The sequence below is a fragment of the Felis catus genome, chromosome D1 (assembly GCF_018350175.1).
Source record: "Felis catus isolate Fca126 chromosome D1, F.catus_Fca126_mat1.0, whole genome shotgun sequence".
Taxonomy (NCBI): domain Eukaryota; kingdom Metazoa; phylum Chordata; class Mammalia; order Carnivora; family Felidae; genus Felis; species Felis catus.
This window is the reverse complement of record NC_058377.1, coordinates 33,317,588-33,338,481: the sequence shown is the minus strand read 5'-3', so window position 1 is coordinate 33,338,481 and position 20,894 is coordinate 33,317,588. Positions and strand designations below refer to the sequence as shown.

General features: G+C 36.9%; 1 protein-coding gene across 1 annotated transcript in view; it reads left to right on the top strand.

Annotated features, from left to right (window-relative positions):
- Positions 1–20,894, top strand: part of ARHGAP42 (Rho GTPase activating protein 42) — a 327,384-nt gene that overhangs the window by 24,596 nt on the left and 281,894 nt on the right. The gene's annotated exons all lie outside the window — the stretch shown is intronic.

Below are 20,894 nucleotides of genomic sequence, written 5' to 3'. Positions count from 1 at the left end.
TGTTCTGTTAGATTCTGTATTTGGGATTTTTCTTGTTTCTTGAGATAGAGCTGGATTGCTTATATTTTCTTCTTTAGACTGCCTTTGCTGTATCCCAAAGGGTTTGAACTGTTGTGTTTTCATTTTTTCTTGATTCCATATATTTTTAAATTTCTTCTTTAAATGCCTGGTTGACCCATTCATTCTTTAGTAGGATGTTCTTTAACCTCCATGCATTTGGAGGCTTTCCAAATTTTTTCCTGTGGTTTATTTCAAGTTTCATAGCTTTGCAGTCTGACAGTATGCATGGTACAATCTCAAATTCTTTTATATTTATTGAGGGCTGTTTTGTAGCCCAGCATGTGATCTATCTTGTAGAATGTTACATGTGCACTGGAGAAGAATGTGTATTCTGCTACTTTTGGATAAAAAGTTCTGTGAAGTCCATCTGGTGCAGTGTATTATTCAACACCATTGTTTATTGATTTTCTGCCTAGTGATCTGTCGATTGTTGTAATTAGAGTATTAAAGTCCCCTGCAATTACCGTATTCTTAGCAATAAGATTGCTTTTGTTTGTGATTAATTGGTTTATGTATTAGGGTGTTTCAAGTTGGGGGCATAAACATTTACAATTGTTTGCTCTTCTTGATGGATAGACCCCATAATTATGATATAATACTCTTCTTCATCTCTTACTATAGTCTTTAGTTTAAAATCTAGTTTGTCTGATATAAGTATGGCTGCTCCAGCTTTCTTTTGACTTCCAGTAGCATATTAGATGGTTCTCCATGCCCTCACTTTCAATCTGAAGGTGACCTCAGGTCTAAAATGAGTCTCTTGGGGGCGCCTGGGTGGCTCAGTCTGTTGAACGTCCGGCTTCGGCTCAGGTCATGATCTCACACTCCGTGAGTTCGAGCCCTGCGTCCGGCTCTGTGCTGACAGCTCGGAGCCTGGAGCCTGCTTCCGATTCTGTGTCTCCCTCTCTCTCTGCTTCTCCCCTGCTCATGCTCTGTCTCTCTCTGTCTCAAAGATAAATAAAAACATTAAAAAAAATAAAAAAAATAAAATGAGTCTCTTGTAGACAGTATATAGATGGGTCTTATTTTTTTTTTTTTTTATCCATTCTGATACCTTATGTCTTTTGATTGGAGCATTTAGTCTATTTACATTCAGAGTTATTATTGAAAGATAAGAATAGTGTCATTGTGTTATCTGTTGTTTCATGTTTGTGGTGGTGTCTCTGGTCCTTTGTAGTCTTTGCAGTGTTCCACTCACACTGTCCCCCTTGGGATCTCTTGCAGGGCTGGTTTAGTGGTCAGGAACTCCTTCAGTTTTTGTTTTTCTGGGAAAGCCTTTATCTCTCCTTCTATTCTGAATGACAGCTTTGCTGGATAAAGGATTCTTGGCTGCATATTTTTCCTATTCAGCACATTGAATATTTCCTGCCACTGCCTTCTGGCCTACCAAGTTCAGTAGGCAGGTCTGCCACTACTCTTATGTGTCTACCTTCGTAGGTTAATGCCCATTTGTCCCTAGCTGCTTTCAGAATTCTCTCTTTATCTTTGTGTTTTGCCAACTTCACTATGATATGTTATGGAGAGGACCTATTCTTATTAAATCTGAAGGGAGTTCTCTGTGCCTCCTGGATTTGGATGTTTGCCTCCTTCCCCAAGTTAGGGCAGTTCTCAGCTATAATTTGTTCAAGTAAAACTCTGCCCCTTTCTCTGTCTCTTCTTCTGGAACTCCTATGATACAGATATTATTATGTTTCCTTGAATCACTTAGTTCTCTAATTCTCCCCTCGTGGTCTAGTATTTTCTAATCTCTTTTTTTCTTGGCTTCATTGTTTTCCATAATTTTATCTTCTATTTCACTTATTCTCCCCTCTGCTTCCTCCATTCTTGATTTCACTGCATCTGGTTTATTTTCTGCCTCATTTATGGCATCTCCTTATTTGTCTTGACTATTTCTTAGTTCCTTGATCTCTGCAGCAATAGATTCTCTGCTGTCTTCTATGTTGTTTTCAAGCCCAGCTATTATTCTTATGACTATTATTCTAAATTCTTGCTCAGATATATTGTTTATATCTGTTTTGAGCAATTCTCCAGCTGTCATTTCTTCCTGGATTTCTTTTGAGGAGAATTCTTCTGTTTTGTCATTTTGGCTAGTTTTTTTAGGCCCTTATATGTTTTAATAGCTTATTATGTGTTCTGCACCTGTGAGCACTATTATATTCAAAAAAGGTCATACATTGTCCAGGGCCTGGCCCTTCAGGAGGTGTTTTTGGAGTACATTGTGTGCTCTCTTTTGTTGCGACTCTGGTTGCTTTATTTCCCTACTCATAGTGGTGGTTTGGAATTTCCACCAGGTGTGCTTTGATTTGTTTGTTGAAGTAACCCAGGAAAAAATTTAAAAAATGGGTTGGTGGTGGAAGAAGCCTTATCCCATACAAAGAGAGAAATGACAGGGATGAGGAAAAAGAAAAGAAAAAAAAATTGACCAGGCAGAGAATCAGAAACTATATGGCTTAATCCAGAGAGAGAGAAAAATAAAGAAGGAGATACAGAAGAGGTGTAAAAAGAATAGATTAAAAATGTCTGCCTAAACAACCCAACAACCAGACTAGAGAAGGGAAGGAATAAGTGGAAGAAAAGGAAGAAGAAGAAGAAGAAAAAAATATATATATATACATATACATGCACGTATATATACATACATACATATATACATGTATATATACGTGTATATATATGTATATACGTATGTATATATACGTGTATATATTTTTCTTCTTCCTTTTCATACGTACATATATGTATATGTGTGTGTGTGTATATATATATACACATATACATATATGTGTGTGTGTGTGTATATATATATATATATACACACACACACACATATACATATATACATAAAGTAAGAATTGGCCAAGAATCAAATCAGAAAATGCAAAAATGTTGGACCGATATCTGATGGTGCTTTGGAACCTGTGGCTGTGCTGGTTTGGAGGAGTGCCTGTCTGGTTTAGTCAGTGTCATCTTGCTTTGGTAGATATGCAGTTACCAACTCACAAGGTATGGGTTGGTGTAGATGGGTCCCGCCTCCACTGTGGGCCCGTTGTCCATTCCCTGAAGCCCCACCTTGTTGGTGATTGGGAGAAAAATGGTGATACACCAGTGTTCCTCACCCCTCCACGCTGTCCCAGACCAGGTGTCCCAAACTACTATGTTCAAGCTGTCTTCACAGTGCCACGTGGGTGCGAGTGTGCCAGCTTGTCGCATTCCACTGTCTCCTGTGCCTCCCAGGCACTTGGCTGGGATTCAAACCCTGATGTCTTAAAGGGTCCTGATCCATGTACTGTCGAGCTCCACCCAGCCAGCCGATAGATGCCCTCTGACTGGTGGACATCTGCAGGGTCTTTTGTCCTTGGAGGCTATATGCCTTCTTCCCACAGCACTCAAGGGAGAGGGCTGCTCTCTCTGATCGAGCCTGGGGCTGTCTCCCTTCTCCAGCCATGAGAATAGGGCAGCAGGCTCCAGTCTGGAGAAAGCCCCGCAACCCTAGAATGAGGTAGAAATTGGTTCTTTCTCTGCTTTTTTCCATTCCCAGGTCCATGGTTTTTCTCTTGTCCAAATTCAGTCCTACACTTCCACAGCCTCTCTCTTCCTTTAATCTGTCCACAGAAGCGGTTCCCTCCTCTCCATGCGTATACTGCCTGTTTTATCTCTCAGTTCACAGTCACGCACCTATGGTCCACCAAGTTGTCCCCATGGGCCCCTAGGGAGGTTTCTGTCACTCTGTAGCCCAGATGCCTGGAATTCCAAGTTTTCTGGCCTCAACACTGCTGTGTTTGAGGGACGAGGGAACTTCGGATCCCCCTACTTTTCTACCATGTTGACTCTACATTCGAGTTTATCTAGTTCTTTAAAGTAGATAGTTTCTGTTTGCTACCTCCTGGACTTCTGAAAGAATCCATGTCTTTATTTTGTTCTACGGAAAATATTTCAGAGTTTTGAAGGAGCATAGATTGGTTGTTACAAAAAGTTAAGATTTACCTAAGTGAGCTAGTTTGAAACAAAGGTTATCTTCTAGGGTTTGCAGATGATAATAAATGAATTAGTGAAAGTTTCAAACACATCAAGAGTATAAAAATTAAAGTAGGTAACATATTTAAAAATGGAATTCACAGAGGAAAATAAAAATGAGTCTGTAAAGAATAAGAGTTTGATAAAACTGGAATCATCTATTTTGTGTTGCATAGTAATTTATTTAGGCATATGCTTATATATTGAATGCACAGATTATAAAAAAATGGGAACTGATAGTGCATCCAACATTGAGTAAACTATCATGTGTATTAGTTTATTGTGCAAGTAATATTTTAGTATTTTATATAACCTAATTTAATGTGCATTGTATTTGATAGATTCTGTGTTACTTGAATGAAGCTTTAAATTAATTAACGGTGTTTTATAAAGTTAGGGGACATTTTAATGTTTCACTATACAGTTTTTAGTTGTATGACTTATTGAATACAGTGGTTTCTTAATAGTGCTTATATTGAAAGCACTACATATCTTCCAAAGAAACTGATATTACTGGAAAAATATTAGAAAGACCCTTGGACTAATTGAAAAGCCTATAATTGAAAAGCCTGTAAGTACCTGGTGCTAGATAAACTTTAAAAATATCAGGGCACACCTAAATGAACTCTGAATTTTTGCCTCCCCACCTAGTTCTCTTTCTACCATTAGATATTATCCTTTTCTTTTTGCTAAAATACCTTCCATATTGAATATTATCAGAAAAAACAACAGACTATTCAGTGATAGTTTCAAGTTAGTCAGATATGGATTTTATTGCAGATTAAGGCTATGACTGTAGGATGTATCCACTTTGAGCTTAGTTGGAAGTTTTGGCTATGATAATTATTTGATATCAGTCTCCATGGCAACAAGAAGAAAAAGTCTAGGCAAACAAACAGATGGATTCAGAAAAACTTAAGCATTTCTCAGCAGGCTAGAGGTCAAATCTATGCTGCAAACGGCCATTTGCTTCCTGGTTCTGGTATTCGCTTATGGGAGCCTCCCCATATTTCTGCCTCCCCTTCCTCCTCTCCTTTTGCCTCTTTTATTCTCTATTGCTGTGTGTATATGTATGTGCTCAGAATAACAGATGGTAAAACTAGCAGCAAAGGGACACTGTTGGTTATGTCAGCTCTGTCTGTCATTTGGATATTGCACATCCTAAGTGTGTTATTTTATAAGGAAGACAATCAAAGCTGCCTCTGATATTCACAGAGACAGGTGCTTGAAAAGAGAAAGAAGCAGAGAAAGCTTTTCAGCAATGCTGTTTATTATTTCTGTATCCCAGGAAAACATCATGGTTTTCCTAAATTGGATACCTGCTGGTGTGGGGGATGTACCTCAGAGTCACACCCTGGTTACTATCCATGTAGTAAGGTGAACTGGTGTATGTGAGACTGGGTAATCAAAACAAATCACCCCTTAATTCAGTTCACTAGTCTTTTACTCAGTGCCCAGAAACTAGATGATCTGACAAAATTTAATAGATTATTTGCTTAAAACCTAAAGTGAATGGAAAGTTTAGGTGGCTTTAGGGATCCCATGTTTAAATTGTTTCTGTGTATTAACTGTTAATAATGTTGGAAAAAATTGGAAGGTCATACAAATAACTGCTCTGATGATGGGAATATGGTATTTTTTCTCCCATCTTTAATTTTTTAATATTGTTTCTATAATAACAGAACTAGTTTTTTTCTTATGGGGAAAAATAGCCCAAGGTGAAAATTACAGATTTACAAAAGTAAAAGCATACCTAGATTCTTGATCTTGAAGAATCTGTCTCCAAAACAAACCCAAAAAACTTAAAATGAGGAGTTTTTATGTTAATTTTATCTGACTATATTGTTTGAGACAACTTGTTTTTTAAGGAGCCTAATATTGATATTTAATATTCATTAAACACATCGATTTTAATAAATTATTTTTTATTTTATTTTTGAAGGTATAATTGGCTTTATTAAATCTTGTGCAGCATCCCATCTAGCAAGTAGAGGGGAGCTCTCTGCTTTTAACAATTTAAAGTATAAATGTGAATGGTCTTCTAATTAGGACTTTATTTTATTAAAAATTTTAGTAATACGTTTTATCGTAAACATTTCAAACATGCTCAAAAATAGAATATTGTAATCAGGCACCATATTCTTATCATTCAGATTCTATTCAGACTTTTTAAAAAGAGCTGTTAAAAAAAAAGTTGAGCATCTAGTACAGGGTTCCCATATTATTTCTTCTTCCTGACATATACACACATACACAATTTCTTCTGTTATTAATATCTTGAATTAGTATGCTACAGTTGTTAAAATGAATGAACCAATATTGATATTATTATTACCTAAAGCTGTTAGTTTACATTAGAGTTCACTCTTTATGTTGTTTGTTTCTAAGGGTTATGAAAAGTGCATAATGTCATTTATCTACCAGTATAGTATCAGGCAGAATAGCTTCACACCTCTATGATATACTCTATGTGACACCTAGTGATTGTCTTTTTATCCTAAACTCCAGGAAACCAATGATCTTTTTACTGCCTCTATAGTTTTGCCTTTTCCAGAATATTACGTATAGCCTTTCAGATTTCCAATATGCATTTAAGCTTCTTTCATATATATTTTTGTGGTCTAATAGCTCATTTTTTTATTGCTGAGTAATATATATCATTTTATGAATGTGCTGCAATTTGTTTTTTTATCAATTCACCTACCTCAGGATATTTTGGTTGCTTCTAAAGTTTTGGCAATTATGAATAAAGTTGCTATAAACGTGTACATGTTTTTGTGTGGACATAGGTTGTCAACTCTTTGGGGTAATACCAAAGACTGTGGTTGGTGAATCATATGATAAGAGAATATTCAATTATGTAAGAAACTGCCAAAATGTCTTCCAAATTGGCAGTGACATTTTGCATTCACACCAGTGATGAATGAGTATTCCTGTTGCTTCACAATGTTTTGGATTTTGACCATTCTGATAGGTGTGTAGTGATGTTCTCGTGTTGTTCTAATTTATAGTTTTCCTATGACATAGGATGTTCTTATTTACCATCTATATATCTGCTTTGGTGAAGTATCTGTAAAGTCTTTGGCCTATTTTTAATCAAGTTGTTTTCTTATTGTTAGATTTTCTTATTAAAAATTTAAGATTTTTTGTAGATTTTAGATAGATGTCCTTTCTCCCAGTCTGTGTCTTCTATCTTTTCAACTCTTCTAACAGTTTCTTTCTTTCTTTCTTTCTTTCTTTCTTTCTTTCTTTCTTTCTTTCTTTCTTTCTTTCTTTCTCCCTCTCTTTCTTTCTTTCTTTCTCTCTCTCTCTCTCTCTCTCTCTCTCTCTCTCTTTCTCTCTTTCTCTCTTTCTCTCTTTCTCTCTTTCTCTCTTTCTTTCTTTCTTTCTTTCTTTCTTTCTTTCTTTCTTTTTCAAGTTTATGTATTTATTTTGAGTGAGAGAGAGAATCCCAAGGGCACCTGGGTGACTCAGTTGGTTAGTCGGACTCCTGATTTCGACTTAGGTCCTGATCTCACAGTTTGTGAATTTGAGCCCATGTTGGGCTCTGTGCTTGACAGTGTGGTGCCTGCTTGGGATTCTCTGTCTCCCTCTCTCTGCCCCTCCCCTGCTCATGCTTTCTCTGTCTCAAAAGTAAATAAGCATTTTTTTTAAAGAGAGTGAAAGAATCCCAAGCAGGCATCACACAGTCAGTCCAGAGCCTGATGTAGAGCTTGAACTCACAAGCCAAACTGTGAGATCATGACCTGAGCTAAAATCAAGAGTCGACTGCTTAGTGACTAAGCCACCCAGGCACCCCCTTAACAGTGTCTTTCAGAGCAGAGTTTTTAATTTTAATGTTCAACATATTAATTTGTTTTTTCATGGATTGTGCTTTTGGTGTTGGAACTAAAACATCATGCCAAAGCCAAGGTCCTCTGCATTTTATCCTGTGTTGTCTTCTAGGAGTTTTATGGTTTTACATTTGTCATTTAGGTCTGTGATACATTTTGAGTTAATTTTTGGAAAGATCTATATTTAGATTCATTTTTTTGCATATGTGTATCTAGTTGTTTGAGCATCATTTGTTAAAAAGACTATCCTTTCTCCATTGAATTACCGTTTCTCCTTTGCCAGGTAGGATTTGAGTTTATTTGTGTGGGTCTGTTCTGAGCTTTTTTTTTTTTTTTTTTTCTTTTCTGTTTCATTGATCTATTTGTCTTTTCAATACCACAGTTTTCATTATTTTAGCTTTATACTGGCTTGACTTTGGGTAGTATCAGTCCTCTGATTATTTTTCTCTTTTAGTATTTTATTGGTTATTATGGGTTTGTTGCCTTTCCATATGAACTGTAGAATCAGTTTTTCAGTATCCACATAATAACTTGCTGAGATATTTGATTAGTATTGCATTGAAACTATTGGTCAAGTTGGGAAGAACTGCCATCTTGACAATATTGAGTCTTCTTATCCATGTACATGGAATATCTTTCCATTCAGATCTTCTTTGATGTCATTAATCAGAGTTTTGTGGTTTTCTTCATTCAGATCCGGTACATAAAGATCCTATATTTAATTTTTTGGTGCTAGTGTGAGTGATATTATGTTTTGTTTTGTTTTGTTTTTTAATTTTTTTTTTCAACGTTTATTTATTTTTGGGACAGAGAGAGACAGAGCATGAACGGGGAGGGGCAGACAGAGAGGGAGACACAGAATCGGAAACAGGCTCCAGGCTCTGAGCCATCAGCCCAGAGCCCGACGCGGGGCTCGAACTCACGGACTGCGAGATCGTGACCTGGCTGAAGTCGGACGCTTAACCAACTGCGCCACCCAGGCGCCCCCATATTATGTTTTTAATTTCAAATTCCAAGTGTTCATTGCTGACATACAAGAAAACATTTGATTTTTGTCTTTAACCTTGTAACCTGTCTTATAGGCTTTGAGAGTCTTTTTGTTGATTGTTTGGGACTTACTACATAGGCCATCTTGTCATGTGTGAATGACATTTTTGTTCCTTCCTGATTTGAAAAAACTTTTTTTGAATGTTTATTTTTGAGAGAGAGACAGAGTGTGAGTTGGGGAGGGACAGAGAGAGGGAAACACAGAATCCAAAGCAGGCTCCAGCCTCTGAGCTGTCAGCACAGAGCCTGATGTGGGGCTAGAACTCATGGACCGTGAAATTATAACGTGAGACAAAGTTGGATGCTCAACTGACTGAGCCATCCAGACACCCCTGATCTGTGTATTTTTTATTTCCTTCCTTGTCTTAATGCATTAGCTAGGGTTTCCAGTATGGTGTTAAAGATTGGTGGGAGGTGACATTCTTGCCTTTTCCCCAATCTTAGGGGGAAAGCCTTTAGTTTCTCACCATTAAGTATGATGATAGCTGTAGGTTTTTAAAATTTTTATGTATTTATGTATTTATTTAATTTTTTAAAATGTTTATTTTTGAGGGAGAGAGAGTGAGTGGGGGATGGGCAGAGAGAGACAGACAGAGAGAGAGAGAGAGAGAGAGAGAGAGAGAGAGAGAGAGAGGCAGACACAGAATCTGAAGCAGGCTCCAGGCTCTGAGCTGTCAGCACAGAGCCTGATGCGGGGCTTGAACCCATGAGATCATGAGATCATGACCTGAGCCGAAGTTGGACGCTTAACTGACTGAGCCATCCTGGCACCCTGTTTTTTTTTAAAAATAGATGTTCTTTATCAAGTTGAGGAGTTCCCCTGTATTTCTAGTATGTTGAGTTTTTATTAGGAATTGTGTTGGACTTTGTTACATGCTTTTTTATATCTAATGATACAATCATATGCTTTTTCTTTGGAGTGTTGATGTGATGGGAGATTACATTAATTGATATTTGAATGTTGAACTAGTCTTATATGCCTAAAATAATCCCAGGTGGTTGTTTTATAATTGTTGGATTTGATTTTCTGTTTTGTTGAGGAATTTGCATCCATATTCATGAAGATATTGGTCCATCATTATCTTTCTCATGTTAGTAGTATTGTTAGCCCTTCTTTTATTCATGTTATGGTAAATTGTGTCTTCTTTCTCTCTCTGTCTCTTTCTGCCTCTCTGTCTCTCTGTCTTTCTCTCTGTTTTCCTTGCTATAAATTTAGTAGTTTTATTGATCCTCTTAAAAAAACAGCTTTTGGTTTTATTGATTTTTTTTTATTGATTTCAAGTTTTTAATTTTATTGATTTTTATTGTAACTATATCTTACCTTGTGTTTGCTTTGGGTTTACATTGTTCTTTCTCTTGTTTCCTAAGGTGGAAGCTTAGATTATTGATTTCAGATCTTTCTTCTTTTCTAATATTTGCATTAAATGCTGTAAATTTCTCTGAAAGCACAGAGAAATTTTTATTTAATTCCACACTTTTTTTTAAGTAGGCTTCATGCCCAGCACGGTGTCCAACATGGGCTTGAACTCATGACCCTGAGATCAAGACCTGAGCTGAGATCAAGAGTTGGATGCTTAACTGGCTGAGCCGCCCTGGCACCACTCATTCCACACTTTTTAATAAGTTGTCTTTTCATTGTCATTTAGTTGAAAATATTGAAAAATTTAAATTTCTCTTGTGACTTCTATGACTCACATGTTATTTAGAAAGTGTTTAATCTCCAGATATTTTGGGATTTTCTATGAGTCCATTTTCTCTCCTCTCTTACAAATTGTTATGTTTCTTTCTAATATTTTTAAAGTGGTTGCTCTAAAATGCAATATACATTTACAGTTAATCTTAGACAACTTTCAAATAACACTGTACTGCATTACTAGTTGATAATTACCTAATATCTATCTGAGTTTTCTCAATTCCTTCTTCCTGTCCTTTATAATAGGAAATTCAGTCATTTATTTCACTTAGCAGTATGCTATAACCACCTGATATATTGTTGCTGTTTTTAATTAGGACAAATCATTGTTTTAACTATTAGATGAATTAAGAAAAAGAATAATAATTTTTATTCTGTTTATTTATTCCATTTCTCTTTCTTCCTTTCTGTAGGACTAAAAAACTTTAAATATTTTTTGCAAAGTAGAGCTACTGATGACACAATGCTTCAGTTTTTGCTTGAGAAAATCTTTATTACTATTTCCCTTTTGAAGGATAATTTCACTGGTTATAGAATTCTAGGTTAGTGTTCTTTTTCTTTCAACATTGAATATTTCACTCCATTTTCTTGCTTGCATTGTTCCTGAAGAAACGATGAAATTCTTATTCTTGCTTCTGCGTAAGATGTAATCTTCTAGCTTCTTTCAAAATTTTCTCTCTCTTTTTAAAACGTTTTTGCAGTTTGAATATGGTATGCTTATGTGTAGATTTTGGATTTATCGTGCTTGGTGTTCTCTCATCTTTCTGGATCTGTGGTTTAATGTCTGCCATTAAATTGGAAAAACCATCAGCCATTATTACTTCAATTGTTTTGTTTGCCCCATTCTCTGTTTCTTAAGATCCTTCTGGTATTCCAATAACATGTATGTTATACTTTTTGTGATTACCTCACAGTCCATATTCTGTTTTTTAAAAGAAAAATTTTCTATTCTTTCCATTCCTTTTTTTTTTTTTTAATTTCAGTTTGGGAAATTTCTGTTGACATATATTCAGGTTCACTGATTCTTTCCATGACCATGACCATGTCTAATCTACTGATGAGTCCATGAAATGCATTATTTTTTATTTCTGCTATAGTGTTTTTGATTTTGGGCCTTTCCTTTTGATTTTTTCTTAGAGTTTTCATCTTTCTGCTTTCTACCCATTTGTTCTTGAATGTTTTCTGCCTTTTCCTTTAGTGTCCTTATCATATCAATCATAACTACTTAAATTCCTTACCTGATAATTTCAAAATCTGTGCCACTTCTGAGTCTGTATCTAATTCTTGCTTTGTCTCTTCAGACTGTGTTTTTCTTATCTTTTTGTATACTTTGTAATTTTTTGGTTGAAAGGTAAATATGATGTGTCAGGTAATAGGAACTGAGGTAATTAGGCTTTTACTAGGTTTATGTTAATTGGGCTAGAGTCCAGGATGTGTTTAATGTTTGCTGTAGCTGTAAGAGCCACAGACTTAAATTTCTCATGTTTTTGTTTTTGACTTTCCTTTTTGTCTTTGTGATTCACAGTCTAACATTTTTAGAACTTGAAAGAATATTAAATAACCTTTTTTCATTCAGTTAATTTTGCAGATAACAAACACCAACAGTATGTAAAAAATAGGATAATTCAATGGGTTTTAAATAATACTTAACTCAGTAGAGAGTGCTATATTTTTGTCAGCATGACATATATGAGTGCTTAATTGGCTGTTTCTTATTTTCATTTCTAGATGAAATCTTGTCTATATATTGTTTATACTGCCATTCCTACACATACCAATATAGTATCCAAATAGAAATAGTGGAAATATAGTAAAGGTGTGACTTCTTGTGCATTACTTCCTTTACCCTAAGTATTATGGAGAAGACCCACATGATGAAATGCAGCCTTTCAATATGCCCAAGTTTTTGCTACTTCGAATTTTTTTTGACAGTGTTTCACTTCTGAATATGTTCTGTATGTAAATGCATATGTACTACATTTTTTTATTATATATCTTGGTGGATATTATAGATTAAAATAGTTCTCATTATTGTATGCTTGTATGATTTTTCAAAACATTGAATCCTGAATAAGCAGAATCACAATATATAAATGACTGGAGGCATCAAGAGATTTGAGTGCCAGCTGCTTGTGGTGCAAGATTAACTGAAGTAAAAATGAAAAGGCACAACAGACCAGTTGAGTAAGCAATAAATAGAAAAAATAAGGGATGTTAATTGTCCAGGGGGTTAACTGATACATTAGAGAGGTGGTAGGAGCTGTGATTGAGGAGGTGTATAGATCACTTTGGGATTCTGAAGTGGACTGTGAAGACTGGCAGCAGACTGGTCTCTATAGACAAATATGAGAGGTCTTAAGTCAGTCAGGGAAACTGACCACCATATCCAAGTGCGCCATTTAGAACCCAAACTTCCATTCCATTCCTCGTTTTCTAAACGACTTGTTCAAGTTCTTGACCAAAAGATTGATTAATTATTGAGCAGAACAGTTAGCAGAACAGTTTAGCAGTTAGCAGAACAATTTAGCAGAACAGTTAACTGCAGGGTGAGTTAAGGAATAAAAATAAAAGGTTCTTACACTATAGATCAAAGTGATGTATTCTGGAGAAAAGAGATCATTGAGTAGTGAGCAAACTTTCTGGTTCTGCCCACTTGAGAAAGTATTCCCCCAAACCTAATGGTTAAGGCAAGGAAATTGGAATACAACCCAATCTAAGTTTGGATCCTAGTTCTTGTCTTTGTTAAATGTAGAGACATTGATGATGTTGATAGTTTAAGATGATTAAATGAGATGGTGGAAGTAAAGTAATTCAGTGTTTGTCACGGAGCGAATACTCACTAAATGATCATTACTATTCAGTAACTAATAAAGCCCCAATTCAGCTGTGTGCCACATAATTGTTTTGGATAAAAGATACCTTTTTTTGTGCATTTTTAATGAATGTACCTTAATAGTGGCAACTACTGTTTTGTTTAGAACCACTGTATAATGCAAATGGAAAAAGGACCAAAACTTTTTTTTATTCTTATGGAAAGTGGAGGTTATCTGCAAAAGAAAGCAGTATAATTTGGGGAGCTGTATTTCTATATCTGTAATTTACATAGAACCCTACCAAGAAGTCTATAACCTCAGCAGGGATGATTGAGCCATCTGCATTATTATTGAGATTATTAGAATTACTTTCTCTTAATTGGCTGAATTCAGCTGGGTAAACTCTGTAGTGCTTTTGTTTAGGATTATATCTGTATCAGATGGGCTTCATTTGACCTTGATCAAAATCATCATTCCAATGGGAGATGAGGTGATCCTGGGGGGCTGAAAGTTGAGGATGCTACAGAATTGTCAATTTAGGGAATGATTTAAGTGCATGTTGGTTGTAATTCCTCTGCTTTTCACAGGAATCCATGAGAATGAGTTCCTGTATGCTTTTCTATGTTTGAAGAGCCATGGAAGAAAGGAAGGCTATAAGGAAATTATTTGTTTTACTCTGAAAAGTTTTTGTTTTTCTACTTAATAGTTTGATTTGAAAGAGTTTGTTTAACAAACCTGAGAAATAAATAAAGGTTAATTGCACAGGTTAATATATATTAGTAATTAATAAAATATACATTGGTTTAGTTGATAAATTTTGTTCCTTTCTGAGAAGAAAGATAGCATGCGTTGATACCTCTTTTGATAAACCTACTAGGAGTGAAGTTGCTCATTTTGCAATTAGCTGTTGAAGAGAAGAGGCTGCCTTTGCATTGCCACCTGTGGTAGGGGTGTGTAGGTGGTAGGGATGTGTGGGTGGTAGGGGTGTGTGAGTAGAAGAACCCATATTGAGTGGGGATTGGGCAGAGAAGTTGAAGCCCATGAATAGAAGTTCCCTAGTTTTCAGGTTTAGCCACAGATTCAGCAACTAGAAGGGCTTCCTTGAGAGGGTAAGGGTGCCTTAGGAGAGAGACAGTGATATCAAAGAATATAGAGTTGCCGTCTAAAGTTCAGGACTTCTGGGGCCTTCTGATCGTCTCTCTCAGGAATGCCTCTCAGGAATGCTTATATTTTCTCTTTCTTCTCTATGGGAGTAGTTGTCTGTTGTACTTACACAGTGCATTTGCAATTTTTTGCTTTTCTGTTTTCCTCTCTGTAAACTCTGTGGGAGTACAAAATTATCTCTAGCATGTTGCAGTGTATTTGGTACACAGTAGGTCTAAATGAATTTTGAATAAGTAAAATTATATGACCAACATTCTTTGCTCTGTATTTTTTTCTTCCTGCAGAAATGGAGTCAGAAAATAAGATGTTAGGGTTTGTCTTAGTCAAACTACTGAACTGTATACTAACCTTAACAAAAAATACAGACTTGTATTTAATTAATAACGTGGCCAAATGATACCTAGTAACTTTTAAATGATATGATAAACTTACCAAGTAGGTATAAATCCTGATCTTGGCATTCAGAAAATGTTAATAATCAATAATCAGGGGTGCCTGAGTGGCTCAGTCGGTTAAGCGTCCGACTTCAGCTCAGGTCACGATCTCTCAATCCGTGAGTTCGAGCCCTGCCTTGGCTCTGGGCTGATGGCTTGGAGCCTGGAGCCTGCTTCCGATTCTGTCTCCCTCTCTCTCTGCCCCTCCCCCATTCATGCTCTGTCTTTCTCTGTCTCAAAAATAAACGTTAAAAAAAAAATCAATAATCATTAACATGTATAGATTTCATGTGACAAAAGGAAACCTGTGCATCAAAAAGTTGAAACCTAAACTATAAGAAAATCACAGATACTACCAGTTGAGGAGATTGTGCGCCTATTGTGATTTGGCCTGCTTTTAGAGAATATGCCAACTGCTCATATAGTAAGGGGAAGGATTAGAGTGAAGAGTTACATTTCCAGTCTAAGAAGATATTCTGCCTTGCTTTCTCATCATCATCTAGATGGGCATGCTTCATGTTAGTTTATTCATCCTTAGGGAATAAAGTGTTCATGTACTTAAATTTTATAGGTAAATGAGGCTCACTTCAAAAAGCAATTTTAAAAACATTTATGAAATGGATTACTTGCATCCGTGTTACCTAAAGCAGAGACTACTAATAGAATCTTCTTTGTCAATAACTAGTGTGAGCATCGTGAACATCACGTGATACTTTTTTATGCTGATATGCAGCAGATGTCTCGGGAAGTGCTTTACTGGGGATTCTTGGCCCTGAGTTTCAGTCAGAGCCCAATCTGTCCAATTACTTATTTTTCCCTTTTGGTCTGGAGTCCTCTCTCTCTCCAGGTGTGCCTTGGGCTGACCATCTCAACAGCGCAAAAAAAAAAAAAAAAAGTGCAGTTTTTAAAATCTTTATTGACTAATAATCCAGAGGTAAAGAGATATTTTGTAGAGTAAATGGTGGGAATTTCCTCAAATGGCGTTTTTTTGAGGTTTACTTTTCCACCTCCTCTCATCATACATTGTATATTGTTTTAAATATTTTTCTCTCTCTATCCTTGTCACTTTGGTGGTATGTATTAGGAGAAATGTTCAGAAAGTGGTTGGCCCTAAATTATAAAAAAAAAAAAAATGGTGAATCATGCAGCATGATGTCAACTTGGTCCCAGTGAACAGTATTGTTTCCTAGGAGGCTTGCTACTTAACTGTGGTCCGTGGACCATCAGCATCTGCATCACTTGGTAGTTTTCATTTAATGTACATATTAAGCTCATCAGGATCTGCTGCAGGCCTATCAGATTAGAATCTGCTGCAGGCCTATCAGATTAGAATCTGCATTAAACAAAATACTCAGGGGATTGAAATGCACATTAAAGTTTTAGAAGCACTTAGGCTGCATAAGAGAACTTGGACAGGATAGTAAGTATTTCTTATGCAGATGTGTGCAAAAGGGTAGTATGATTTTTGCATTCTTTTGATGGATCTTTGAAACATGGGAAGTCTGTAATTTGTTTTTTTCTCACAGGAGTATTTCTACATAATAAGACCTGTGTGTTTCTGAAAAAGTTTACCTTTTTCAGATATTGCACATACATGTGTGCATGCACACACAAATATCAGGACTTACTTGGAATAAGTAAGGTTAAAGGCACAAATTTAAAAATCTCTAACATGGGGCACCTGGGTGGCTCAGTTGATTAAGCATCCAACTTCATTCAGTTCAGGTCACGATCTTGTGGTTTGTGAGTTTGAGTCCCAGGTCGGGCTCTTTTTTCTGACAGCTCAGAGCCTTGAGCTTGCTTTGGATTCGGTGTGTCCCTCTCTCTCTGCCCCTCCCCTGCTTGTGCTCTCTCTCTCAAAAATAAACATTAAAAAACTTGAAGAAGAATCTTTGTAACTTGAACTACAGCATCAAGAAAAACACTTCTGATTAAAAATTCCAAGAGTTGACTTCATTGACATTTGTACCCAGTGGATCCAGCACCTTAAACTCTGGGGCTCTTGCTTGCCCCGGAAAAACCTGCTCCACGGTGTTAACTTCTTTAATTCTGTTGTTTTTAATATAAACACTCACTATACACTGTATGTATAGCTTTACCAAATAGCTTAATGATGGGGAAGTGTAGTGAATATTGAATCCACTAAATGAGCCTCTTATGCTAAAAGAAAGCACTTCTGTGGGATTTTTAACTTTTCTCTTGAAGTCTTCATGTAGGCAAGATATTGTGAAAATTGTTGTCCTTGATGTCTTCAGAATGTGAATGTGTGGAACTTACAGGGAAGATGGGGGAGTAGGAGGATCCTACACTCACCTGTCTCATGAATAAATCTAGATATCACCCACATCAGTGTAAATAACCCAGAAGACAACCTTAGGACTGGCAGAATAGGCTCTCCACGGTTCATTGTAGAGAGGAGGCCACATTGAGGATGGAAGGAAGGGTGGAGCATGGGAAACAAACTGACCCATGAGACTGAGAAGAAGGGACAGCACAGACAGAGAGGAGAGGAGCAGACCCCATGCCAGGAACCCCAGGCATGGGGAACCTGCACTGGAAAGATGAATACCTGTAACATTTGGCTTTGAAAGCTAGAGGGACTTAACTTATGAGTGCTTGTAATCAGTAGGGTTTAATATTGGAAACTTTAAAAATCAGCAAGAAGGTAATAGGAAACTGAGTCTCTGCTCTTATTTTTTTTTAATATATGAAATTTATTGTCAAATTGGTTTCCATACAACACCCAGTGCTCATCCCAAAAGGTGCCCTCCTCAATACCCATCACCCACCCTCCCCTCCCTCCCACCCCCCATCAACCCTCAGTTTGTTCTCAGTTTTTAACAGTCTCTTATGCTTTGGCTCTCTCCCACTCTAACCTCTTTTTTTTTTTTTTCCTTCCCCTCCCCCATGGGTTTCTGTTAAGTTTCTCAGGATCCACATAAGAGTGAAACCATATGGTATCTGTCTTTCTCTGTCTGGCTTATTTCACTTAGCATCACACTCTCCAGTTCCATCCACGTTGCTACAAAAGGCCATATTTCATTCTTTCTCATTGCCACGTAGTATTCCATTGTGTATATAAACCACAATTTCTTTATCCATTCATCAGTTGATGGACATTTAGGCTCTTTCGATAATTTGGCTATTGTTGAGAGTGCTGCTATAAACATTGGGGTACAAGTGCCCCTATGCATCAGTACTCCTGTATCACTCGGATAAATTCCTAGCAGTGCTATTGCTGGGTCATAGGGTAGGTCTATTTTTAATTTTCTGAGGAACCTCCACACTGCTTTCCAGAGCGGCTGCGCCAATTTGCATTCCCACCAACAGTGCAAGAGGGTTCCCGTTTCTCCACATCCTCTCCAGCATCTATAGTCTCCTGATTTGTTCGTTTTGGCCACTCTGACTGGCGTGAGGTGATACCTGAGTGTGGTTTTGATTTGTGTTTCCCTGATAAGGAGCGACGTTGAGCATCTTTTCATGTGCCTGTTGGCCATCCGGATGTCTTCTTTAGAGAAGTGTCTATTCATGTTTTCTGCCCATTTCTTCACTGGGTTATTTGTTTTTCGGGTGTGGAGTTTGGTGAGCTCTTTATAGATTTTGGATACTAGCCCTTTGTCCAATATGTCATTTGCAAATATCTTTTCCCATTCCGTTGGTTGCCTTTTAGTTTTGTTGGTTGTTTCCTTTGCTGTCAGAAGCTTTTTATCTTCATAAGGTCCCAGTAATTCACTTTTGCTTTTAATTCCCTTGCCTTTGGGGATGTGTTGAGTAAGAGATTGCTACGGCTGAGGTCAGAGAGGTCTTTTCCTGCTTTCTCCTCTAAGGTTTTGATGGTTTCCTGTCTCACATTCAGGTCCTTTATCCATTTTGAGTTTATTTTTGTGAATGGTGTGAGAAAGTGGTCTAGTTTCAACCTTCTGCATGTTGCTGTCCTGTTCTCCCAGCACCATTTGTTAAAGAGACTGTCTTTTTTCCATTGGATGTTCTTTCCTGCTTTGTCAAAGATGAGTTGGCCATATGTTTGTGGGTCTAGTTCTGGGGTTTCTATTCTATTCCATTGGTCTATGTGTCTGTTTTTGTGCCAATACCATGCTGTCTTGATGATGACAGATTTGTAGTAGAGGCTAAAGTCTGGGATTGTGATGCCTCCTGCTTTGGTCTTCTTCTTCAAACTTACTTTGGCTATTCGGGGCCTTTTGTGGTTCCATATGAATTTTAGGATTGCTTGTTCTAGTTTCGAGAAGAATGCTGGTGCAATTTTGATTGGGATTGCATTGAATGTGTAGATAGCTTTGGGTAGTATTGACATTTTGACAATATTTATTCTTCCAATCCATGAGCAGGGAATGTCTTTCCATTTTTTTAAATCTTCTTCAATTACCTTCATAAGTTTTCTATAGTTTTCAGCATACAGATCTTTTACATCTTTGGTTAGGTTTATTCCTAGGTATTTTATGCTGCTTGGTGCAATTGTGAATGGGATCAGTTTCTTTATTTGTCTGTCTGTTGCTTCATTGTTAGTGTATAAGAATGCAACTGATTTCTGTACATTGATTTTGTATCCTGCAACTTTGCTGAATTCGTGTATCAGTTCTAGCAAACTTTTGGTGGAGTCTATCGGATTTTCCATGTATAATATCATGTCATCTGCAAAAAGCGATAGCTTGACTTCATCTTTGCCAATTTGGATACCTTTGATTTCCTTTTGTTGTCTGATTGCTGATGCTAGCACTTCCAACACTATGTTAAACAACAGTGGTGAGAGTGGGCATCCCTGTCGTGTTCCTGATCTCAGGGGGATAGCTCTCAGTTTTTCCCCATGGAGAATGATATTAGCTGTGGGCTTTTCATAAATGGCATTTATGATGTTTAAGTATTACGAAAGAGTGCTGGATTTTGTCAAAGGCCTTTTCTGCATCGATTGACAGGATCATATGGTTCTTCTCTTTTCTTTTATTAGTGTGATGTATCACGTTGATTGATTTGCGAATGTTGAACCAGCCCTGCATCCCAGGAATGAATCCCACTTGATCATGGTGAATAATTCTTTTTATATGCCGTTGAATTCGATTTGCTAGTATCTTATTGAGAATTTTTGCATCCATATTCATCAGGGATATTGGCCTGTAGTTCTCTTTTTTTACTGGGTCTCTGTCTGGTTTAGGAATCAAAGTAATACTGGCTTTATAGAATGAGTCTGGAAGTTTTCCTTCCCTTTCTATTTCTTGGAATAGCTTGAGAAGGATAGGTATTATCTCTGCTTTAAACGTCTGGTAGAACTCCCCTGGGAAGCCATCTGGTCCTGGACTCTTATTTGTTGGGAGATTTTTGATAACCGATTCAATTTCTTCGCTGGTTATGGGTCTGTTCAAGCTTTCTATTTCCTCCTGATTGAGTTTTGGAAGAGTGTGGGTGCTTAGGAATTTGTCCATTTCTTCCAGGTTGTCCAATTTGTTGGCATATAATTTTTCATAGTATTCCCTGATAAGTGTTTGTATCTCTGAGGGATTGGCTGTAATCATTCCATTTTCATTCATGATTTGATCTATTTGGGTCATCTCCCTTTTCTTTTTGAGAAGCCTGGCTAGAGGGTTGTCAATTTTGTTTATTTTTTCAAAAAACCAACTCTTGGTTTCATTGATCTGCTCTACAGTTTTTTTAGATTCTATATTGTTTATTTCTGCTCTGATCATTATTATTTCCCTTCTTCTGCTGGGTTTAGGCTGCCTTTGCTGTTCTGCTTCTAGTTCCTTTAGGTGTGCTGTTAGATTTTCTATTTGGGATATTTCTTGTTTCTTGAGATAGGCCTGGATTGCAATGTATTTTCCTCCTAAGA